This window comes from Callospermophilus lateralis, unplaced genomic scaffold (genome assembly GCF_048772815.1).
Source record: "Callospermophilus lateralis isolate mCalLat2 unplaced genomic scaffold, mCalLat2.hap1 Scaffold_44, whole genome shotgun sequence".
In the NCBI taxonomy this organism is placed as follows: domain Eukaryota; kingdom Metazoa; phylum Chordata; class Mammalia; order Rodentia; family Sciuridae; genus Callospermophilus; species Callospermophilus lateralis.
Genome location: NW_027514389.1, coordinates 138664 through 148700, shown reverse-complemented (window position 1 = coordinate 148700; position 10037 = coordinate 138664). Strand labels below are relative to the sequence as shown.

Below are 10037 nucleotides of genomic sequence, written 5' to 3'. Positions count from 1 at the left end.
ACATCCTCCCACATCCAAGGCCTTGCTTCTTCCCAGTGTCACCTTCGTGGGTTCTGCTAAAGTGTGAAAGGCTGTGAACAAAGACCCTAGAGTCAGGAGGGCCAGGTAGAGGACTAGGTCAGGTCAGATGCAACCAGACCCCCTGAATCCCCAGACCTGCCTGGGTTGCTCATCCACAGAAACCTGCAAACCCGACACCCGGGGCTGGACCGGCCCTGCAAGCTCCCCGGGCAGCGCCTGGGCTAGACGACTCCACCCCACCCCACGCCTGCCTCTTTCAAGACCCTGGCTTTCTGGGAAGGGGTTGAGGGTTCCTGGGGTGGCAGGTTGTTTCGCCCCCAGAGCCTGATTGACAGCGGAGAATCAGAGGTCACGAAGACTCAGCAGGAGGCTACAAGTGGAGGCTATGTGTGGCCGCTGCATCCTGGCTTCTCCACCCGCACAGATCCAGGGCGGCGGGACCTGCCAATGCCCCCGGGTTGAGCCCAGCCACACCCTACCTGGCCATGACCTTCCCCGCCTGGCACCCCGCTCCCTTTGCGCCTGCGATCCGTCAATGCGCTGGGTTATTAATTCCCGCCAGCTGGCGCTGGGCCATGGGGCATTCCCAGCTGGCGACCGGGCAGGTGGTGGCGGCCAGGGGCCGGGCGCGGCGCCGCTCTCCCCTTAGAGAGGGCGGGCATCTCCCTCCTTTGCATGGAAGCCCAGGAGGCCACGTATCTTCCGCCCCTCCGCGCCCCTGGCTGGGACAGCGCAGAAGTTCCCAGAGCCCACTTTTCCGCGAAGTGGTTGGAGACTTGTGGGGAGCGACCAGACGCCAGGCGAGGTGGCTGTCCCCAGCGACCCCAGGCTGGGTCGACAGATCTGATGGCTCCGTGACCATCCGAGTGCCGCGGCAGGTGGGTGCAGCGCGGGTGGCTGGGGTGCACGGTGCTCCTGGCGCAGTCCCGAGAGCTCCTGCTGCCCCGGGGCTGGCATTGTGGCTCCCAGAGGGAACGCGAGGTCCCTGGAGACGCAGGTCTTTATGCTCAAGGGACCGATGGAAGACCCTGAGCCCGTGCACGCCCCCGACTTGGTGCGGGCTTCCTGGCGGTCCTGTCCCTGGGCCCTAGGCCCGGGTTCTGCCTGTTACAAAAATCCACAGGTGATCCAGATGTCTGCTAATGTTTGAAAAATAGTGACCTAACACAACCTCTCTGGTCACTTTCTAAATTTTCTTATTAGCTTCTCTAAAGTTTTTTTTAATTCTTAGATGCCTCCAGAAATTAAACAGAGGCTGTTCTTACTAGGTTACTACCCCTCAACCTAATTTATTTTAGGGTACTGTGTATGAATGAGTTCTCACTATATCCAATAAGGTTCTTAATATGTCAAGTGCCCAATAAATGGAAAATAATTAAAATTGATGATACAGTAAGAACTTGTTTAATGAGTGGGAGTTCAAAGAAGAAGAAAAAGAATTCAATCTATTTGGTTTCAAATTTATTTTGTTTGCTGTCTACTTTTGAGCAAATTCATTTGCTTGCTACCAGCAAAATATTGTCATGAAATATATTTTGAAAACATGGATTCTTAGGCCTTTTCCCTGCATTTTTACATAGTTATATCCAACACTTATTTATTTTCCTAAGAGATCCTTTCTCACTTTTGTCTAGAACTTCAATAGTTTCCCAGGAAGCTAGGAGCATACTTTTGAAATTAATCATCTAATCATCTAAATAATTGAAGGCTAATAACAGAGTTAGGAAATTTACCAATTGAAAATAATTTTTAGAAAATGTAGCTTGCTATCTTGTTTTGAGATTAGTTTTGTCAGACAAATGTTAATGGATAAAAAAATCACTCACTGTACATAATTAAAATATTTGGGGGAAAATGGCTGCAAATAAAACCTATAAAATGTTAGATTTTAAATGTAACTTAATCCTGTGGCTTTGCTTGTTTGTTGAATGTTCGTTAAATTGAGATATTATTTATACAATTCTGTTTTAAAACATTAATTCACTGTGTGAAATATTTGATTATCTTAATTCTTATCGCTAACCAATATTCCTTGTTATTCTAGAAAAAGTAGATGAAACTGAAAAGAATGACAATTACAAGCAAATAAAAATTATAGGAAACTTTTTTTGCACTGAAATCCACTTCAAAGCTCCTATACCTTGGTAAATGAAAGGAATGGAAGTTCTTAGTGTATATTTGTGGAACTAGTTAATTTGGACTTCTCATATACTCAGGAGAAATTCTAAAATTAGAATTGAGGTAACACTTTGTACTACCTAAAATAATACTTAAGACAGCGATGGGAAACTACAACTTATTGTTGACTTTTGTTTTACTCATGTCTGAAAGTTTTCTGTATATTTTGTCATTTTATAATAGCATTAGTCATTGAAGTACGTTAGTTATTTCTTTTTTCCCCTGTAGTTCATAGATTTGTCAAAAAAAGTACATAGATATGTGTATGAAATAATATCATTCACTGCTGGAAAGTATTCTATAAAGACTTTCTGCTGCTTTTCAACTAGTGAAGAGAAACCAGTTTGCTGTTTAATTCTCTAAGATGCTAGATAGGCATTACCTGAGGAGAAGGAGTGATGTAGAGTGGAAATGCTAACTTGCTGGGTGACTGAAAGACAAATAAACATAATGTCTCTTTTGACTCAGTTTCCACATGTGAAAAATAAGAGATTTTCTCTTGGACTATGTTGATGAGCCTTCTATCTTTACAGCCTATGCATTTACTTCTTTGACCACATTAATTAAAGATGTTCCTACTGTGTTTCCTGACACCCAGATTTTTCAGAGTTTTTCTCCCTCATGACACACTCTCTCAGAGTGTTTGTGATCATGTGTACCAGTTTGACCCTATGCCTCTTAGGAGACTCTTGAATGAACTTAAGCCATAAATTGATAACAGTGCTGCTGAGTCCCATTTTAACATCAAAAAAAGTCTTTTTTATTTTTATCTCTAGAAGCTTCTTTTGAGAATATTTTCAGAAAAAAAAAAACACTATGGCTTCCTTGGGAGTTGGTATTACAGATGAGAAAATTTTCAAAATATAAAAATTGCAGCAGATACTTTGTATAGAAACAGGATGGAAGAGAAAATTTTGAGGGAACTGTTCTGATGCATCTCAACTTGAGTTCTGAATGCATTTTATATGGATATTGTTACATTTGCTGCTTACAGAACCAAGTATGTTTCTATAAAGCCAAAAAGAAACATCATGATAGATTTTCCTTTTAAAAAAATAGATGTTGACAAAACTTAGAAATATTTACTTCTCTTTTAACACATCCTCAAAGCTATGAACAAAAGAAACTTGAATTCAAGTAAATCTGTGCCATATTTTCCTTAGGAACAAAAAATCACTTTGGGGGACCACTGCAGAGCCAGCTTCTGCACTGGCCTCTGCGACCCTGTGTTCTGGAAAGAAAATTGAGTCAGAAACCTAACTCGAGGGGCAGCCCTACCCCTCTAGCCGAGTTCCTGTCGCTTTCCTCCTGCCAGGCACTACCTTTCTCGTGGGACTTAGTGCATTCAAGTGCCCAGTGGTCTGGGCCGCCAGTGGGATGGTCGCTGAGGCCCAAGCACTCCGGGTGAAGGAAACTGGGGCAATTTGAAGGACCCTTCATGGCCCTCCTCCCCCACCTCCAAACAAAAAGCCTGGAGTGTTTAGCAGGCTGCTAAAGTTCCGACATGTTACAAGACTATCGAGAGACTGTCATTGGAGGAGCTAAGTCCTGACTGTCTACAGCTGAGGCCATTTAAACCATTCATTTTCCTGATTGAAGATAGACACCCGTGGTCACGATATGTGGCAAATTTTATGTACTGATCCAGTCCATTGTGCAATACAAGCATATCTGTTTCTACTGATGGTGCTGTAAGCACCTCACAGATTCCAGCTTCGGAACAAGAAACCCTGGTTTGACCAAAGCCATTGCTTTTGAAGTTGTTAAAGTCTGTTGATGAACAAAAAGACACTTACACCATGAAAGAGAACCATCAGATGCCAGCACATTAGTGAGTGAGAACAGGTGTCACCTTGAAGGTGGGAGTGTATCAGAAGGGCCTTATGCTAGAACTACAGGGAGAGAAGACTTCATCTTCCTGTTTGGTTTCTAGACCAACTACCTCATCTAAAAGGAGAGCAATTTGTGAGACAGAAGAAAATTTATATGAATTATCTGGTGAATGACAAAAGCACCACAAATCTGATAGTATTTTCCTTTCCTTTGATGAAAGCCTGGCTCTGTGTGTAGAAAGGGAAATATGTTGTGAAGGAATCAGTAGAAGTGAATCAGTAGTGATTCCATCAAATATGAAAATTGAAGATGGTGTGAGTGAACATTCCAGTGATTGGTTGGATCAGGATTCAGTTTCAGATCAATTTAGTGTAGAATTTGAAGTTGAATCTCTTGATTCAGAGGATTATAGCCTTAGTGAAGAAGGACGAGAACTCTCAGATGAAGATGATGTGGTGAATTGAGTTACTGTGTGTCAGGCAGGGGAAAGTGATACAGATTCATTTGAAGAAGATCCTGAAATTTCCTTTGCTGACTATTGGAAGTGTACTTCATGCAATGAAATGAATCCTCCCTTTCCACCACAATGCAATAGATGTTGGACCCTTCATGAGAACTGGCTTCCTGAATATAAAGGGGGAATTTCTGTGACATCCAAACTAGAAAGCTCAACACAGGCAGAAGAAGGCTTGGATATGCTGGAGGAAAAAAAAACTACAGCAAATGATTCCAAAGAATCATGTATTGAGGAAAATGATAAGACCACACAAGCTTCCCAGTCACAAGAAAGTGAGGACTATTCTCAACTATCAACTTCAAATAGCATTAGTTATCACAGTCAAGAAGATGTCAAAGAGTATGAGAAGGAAGAAATACAAGACAAAGAAAAAGGTGTGGAAACTGATTTTCTCCTTAATGTCATTGATCCATGTGTGATTTACCAAGGTTGACCTAAAAATGTTTATGGTAAATCAGGATATCTTATGTCATGCTTCACATGTGCAAAGAAGCTAAAGAAAACGAATATGTCCTGTCCAGTATGCAGACAACCAATTCAAATGATTGTGTTAACTTATTTCAACTAGCTGCCATGTCATAAAAATAGGATTATATATTTCTAGTTATAACCCTAAATATTTTGACCCTATGGATTTTATTTTTACTGACATTTATAAGGGAAAGAAACTCAAACTTTCTTCCTCTAGATTTCTTTGTAATATAATTTACCTACCTTGGCAGGAAAAGTAGGTAATATGTATTCCCTTCTAGGAAAGATTCCCTTCTGTTTATATTTTATATATGGGTTTTAATAAAATTTACATTGAATATATAGCTCATTTTTTTACCCTCACCCCTAATTTTAAATAATTTCAACTCTCTTAAGTGAGAAGTACCTAATTTTCTTTTTCTTTAACATAAGGCATTTAAGTGTTACTTAGCACTTTTCATGTAAGGAGAAAAATATGTATAAGAAATATAATATTTATATTTTAGATACTCTGTGTTGGATGTGGTGATCCACACCTGTAATTACAGTAACTGAGACTGAAGCAGGAGGATTGAAAGTTCAAGGCCAGCCTCACCAACTTAGAAAGATTCTGTTTCAAAATTAAAAATAAAAAGGCTGCGGATGTAGCTCAGTGTTTAAGTACCTGTGTTCAGTCCCTGGCACCAACAAATAATTTTAGATACTCTAAAAGTTTCTGATCTTTTTCATAAGTTCTTTCATAAGTTGAGAGTTATATTTTGTGCTATGTAAATAAAAATGAATTTATTCTACAGCCTCTGTTATATGTAGTAAGGGGTATGTAGAAATGAGGTCAGTAAAATGTGGAATTGTCCTGAGAAAATTGTATTGTTTTCTATAAACTGAAAAGTGATTCTAAGACACTTTGAAATAAGTTTTTGGTCTAGGTTATATGGTTCTTAATAGTTTCCTAAGTTTCAGAATTTGGTTTAAGTCTTGTTTTAGAAACCAGTGAATTCAGGAGTTTGATAAACAACTGTTTATTAAAACTAACTGGAAAGGTTGTAAAAAATAACTTTTGGAATCTATTTTATATATATTTAACTTAGGTATTCGTGAATAGCTCTGTTAACTTCTTTGGGTATCAGGAGATCTGGTCTTCACCAAAGGCTTTAGAAAGACTAAATATCTACTCTGCTCTTTGTCTCTGCCTCTTAACAGAGAATATTTAGCTTGTGTTCTTTCCCAGGGGCAAAAAAGGGGCAGATACACTCTTAAGGTTCATCAATATTTGCAATGCAGACTCAGTTAGAAAGAAAATAATAAATGGATCTGTTTGCACCTCTGTTTTCCATAAAAGCTCTCTTCTTCCACCAAAACAAAACATCTTCTTGCAGGGAAGCACCATAAAAAAACAAGGCCTCAATTTGAAGTCAGAAGTAGATTCATATCCCAATTCTACCATCACCAAGCTATGTGATCTCAGGAAAGCACCTAATCTCACAGTTGTAAAAGTGATATAATACTTAACCTCTGGAGGTTGATAAAAAGTTTGAATGAAATAAAATACATTATGCTCTGGAAAATGTGTATAATTGAATGTATTTACCATCTCTTCTAATAGTAAGAAGTTAATAGATTCCAAAAGGTGATATAGTCATAAAAACTAATAGTCTGAGGAAGACAGGATTTTTTTAAAATAATACATATTTTATTCAATTAAAGGGTTCTCAATAGGAAAATTTTACAGTGGCTCACACAGGTGATGCCAGCAGCTAGGGAGGATCTCAAGGTCAAGCCTAATCTTACCAAATTGGCAAGACCCTCAGAAACTCAGCAAGAACTTGTTGTTTTTGTCATTGTTGTTCTTTTTAGTTATACATGATGATAGAGTATAATTTGACTTATTTATTTATTTTTTAATTTTTTTTATTTTTTTTATTGGTTGTTCAAAACATTACAAAGCTCATGATATATCATCTTTCATACATTTGACTCAATTGGGTTATGAATTCTCATTTTTACCCCAAATATAAATTGCAGAATCACATTGGTTACACACTCATACTTTTACATAATGGCATATTAGTGACTGTTGTATTCCGCTACCTTTCCTATCCCCTACTATCCCCCCACCCCTCCCCTCCAATCTTCCCTCTCTACCTCATCTGCTGTTCTTCAATTCTCTCCCTTGTCCCCCCCCTTTCTCCTCACAACCTCTTATATGTAATTTTGTGTAACATTGAGTGTCTCCTACCATTTCCATATGCTTTCCCTTCTCTCTCCCTTTCTCTCCCCCCACTCATCTTTGTTTAATGTTAAGACAGGATTTTCTTAAAGAAACAATGGACCTGGATTAGTTTCAAACCAAATTGTTTCTGTTGTAGAGAAGGTGATGTTTATAAACTTGAGAAGCTGTGACATGTGAACAGGGTGACTGCATAAAATTGAAATGAGTTATATGTGGGAATAGTGTGCTGGAATTTGAAACACAACAGTGAAGGTATGAAATTATTTGTTCTTTAATATATTGATAGTGGCCATTTGTATTCTCTCATTCTCTCTCTTCCTTCTATGGACCCTAGGCCCCCCATGCTGAAGATCTCCACAATCTCAAGGCATGTTTGTCCAGAATGAACCATGACATCCTGTCAATGAGGACTCTAAGATAGAGTGAAAGAGAAGGCCCATGTCTACCACCAGGAAGTGTGCCATGTCCTCGGAGAGGAAGTCTATTAATGCCATCTGTCAGTCAACAGGGACAGGCTATGCTCTGTAACAGCAACCCCTGTCTCTCCAGGCCTTGAAACTGCCAAAGCCATTTCAGCTTTCTGAATTACTACTAACTGCCATTAAGGCCACTTGTGGACCCAGGCTGATAGACAGCAGCTCACATTTCAAGGTGACCACACGTGAAGGAAAGAAAGAACTTGAATGTGTCCCCTCTGGCAGCCCAGAGGTGATAATGCCCTCAACTACCCTCATAAGAATGGCTGTGGAAGCCACTTACTTTCAGGGAGAATACAATATATGATCCAGTAAGCCCCAGAGGGAGGAGAACCAGGGGAATGTGGTCCCCTTTCCCAGAGACCAGAGACAGCAGAGTGCAGCAGAGAACAGCTCAGTGACTCAGAGGAAACCGTGGGAAGAAGAGAGGGATGTGGGCTGTCCTCTTGACTGATGATGTGGCCTGAGGTTGTGACAAGGGGACTTCCTCTTTCTGGGCTTCCTAATAGGATCCTGGGATTTTGTCTATTCAGATGCTTCAATTAATTCCAGTTTTGGAATCTGTTATGGAGAACAGGACTCAGTCTCTGCCTCCCTGAGTCTGCATGGGGCAGGAGTATGCTCCAGGCCTGTATGTGATCCCTCAGCTCAAGCTGGGCCTGGCAGGCCAAGGGAGAATGAGGCAAGTGTGCAAGGGCAGGAGATGATGCAAAAGATAGTTTAAAATTAGGATTTCTGAGATGCAACATGGTCTGGAATCATGTTTTTAGGCAACTGAGTATGGTCCCTTCAGTTGGGCTGATGAAGAAAACTTCACAGCTGAAGCATCTGAATAGGCAACTGAGTTGCCTGGCTTCTCAGTTCTGGAGGCCAAGGCCTGGTTGCCTGGTCATAGTCTCTCTTCTTGGCATGTCTTCTAGAAGCCTTCCTGGAGATGCAGGCAGAGAGTGCTGTTCTCCTCATAAGGCCACTAATCATGACTCAGGGCCTCTGATCCTACCCATCCACTATGGCTGGGGAAGAGCAAACCAACCCAGAAGAAGGCATTGCCAGTAGGGCATAGGAGCTTGGCCAGCCCTCAGGGGGAGATCATGGTCAGTGCACTCTTTAGGAGCAAGTGCTCATGGGCATTTGTGCCATAGTTGTGGTGATTAAATTGCAGAACCCACAATGGGCCCAAATGAGTGGGACAGGGCATGAGAAAACAAGGGGACACACAGCCTGATCTGTTCTTTGTGCTCACAGGGAGGACTTGCAAGCGGGCTGACCATGAACTCAGAGTCCTAGTTCCAGGCACAGGTCCTCAGGGGACTGAGCACATGACATGAGCCAGAGCAAGTCTGGACCAATTCTGTACCTGGGTAGGTGTGAGCTTCACACCCACCCCCCAAACAATTTTAATTGTTTTGACTTCTTTGAATAAATATTACCTTCATAACACACCAAACTGGTGACTCCTGCCCACCCAGGCTTTTAGAAGAGCTTTTATTGTTTTATCAAAGCAAAAGCATACAAGGCTCTTGGTGGCCTCTCTGAACTTACAAAGTTTATGCTGCAATCCAATATTTAGATGATGGTGCAGCCACCTTCTGTGGCATGGGCATAAGCAGGAGCACCGTCCATGAGTGTGCTGGCATCCTAGATACCCTGATAGGTCATGGCAGGTTGTGGGCTACAGTCACACAGTCAAACATCCTGTGAGAGAAAGCAGCAGCATTTCTATTATGGAAACCCCATAAGCACTGTAAAGGCGATGACTATTGCTTAAATAGCTTCAACTGTGACTTGTGGTGATGCCAGCGCATTATTGGGGCTGATGATGCCCATCTGTTGAATAAGGAGGTTTCTTCCTCACAGCCAGGACCTGAGAGGTGGCCCTCTGGTTTCTACAATGGGACAGGCAAATTACAATCCAGGGCACCCCCCACATGTCTGATCAGGTGCCAGGTGAATAGCTGACCCATTTTCTTTGGCTTTGTGGAATGATGGTAACCTTTATCTCCCTGCATTATACTTTCCCTGTCTATCAATCTGAACAAATGATTTGATACTTTCTGCTTCTAAATACAAAGGCAGCCAATAATTGGAGCAGGTGTGTGTGTGTGTGTGTGGGGGGGTGTAGATCCTCTGTCGTCTCTGTGTCAATAGCTATGGTTTTACCAGGAGCCCAGATGGATTGTGGTTAATGCCTTTGAGAAAGATTTTGTTGTTATTTAAATTCAATAAAGTTTTCCTACTCTGCTTTTATTCTGTTGTTTGCTTCACTGAATCCAGTCTAGAATGTCTGTTTCTTTCCAGCAAAGCACAGCTA

General features: G+C 41.4%; 1 pseudogene; it reads left to right on the top strand.

Moving 5' to 3' along the window:
• The first annotated feature begins 1039 nt into the window (after positions 1 to 1039).
• LOC143389189 (E3 ubiquitin-protein ligase Mdm2-like) lies at positions 1040 to 5117 on the top strand (annotated as a pseudogene).
• The last annotated feature ends 4920 nt before the right edge of the window (positions 5118 to 10037 follow it).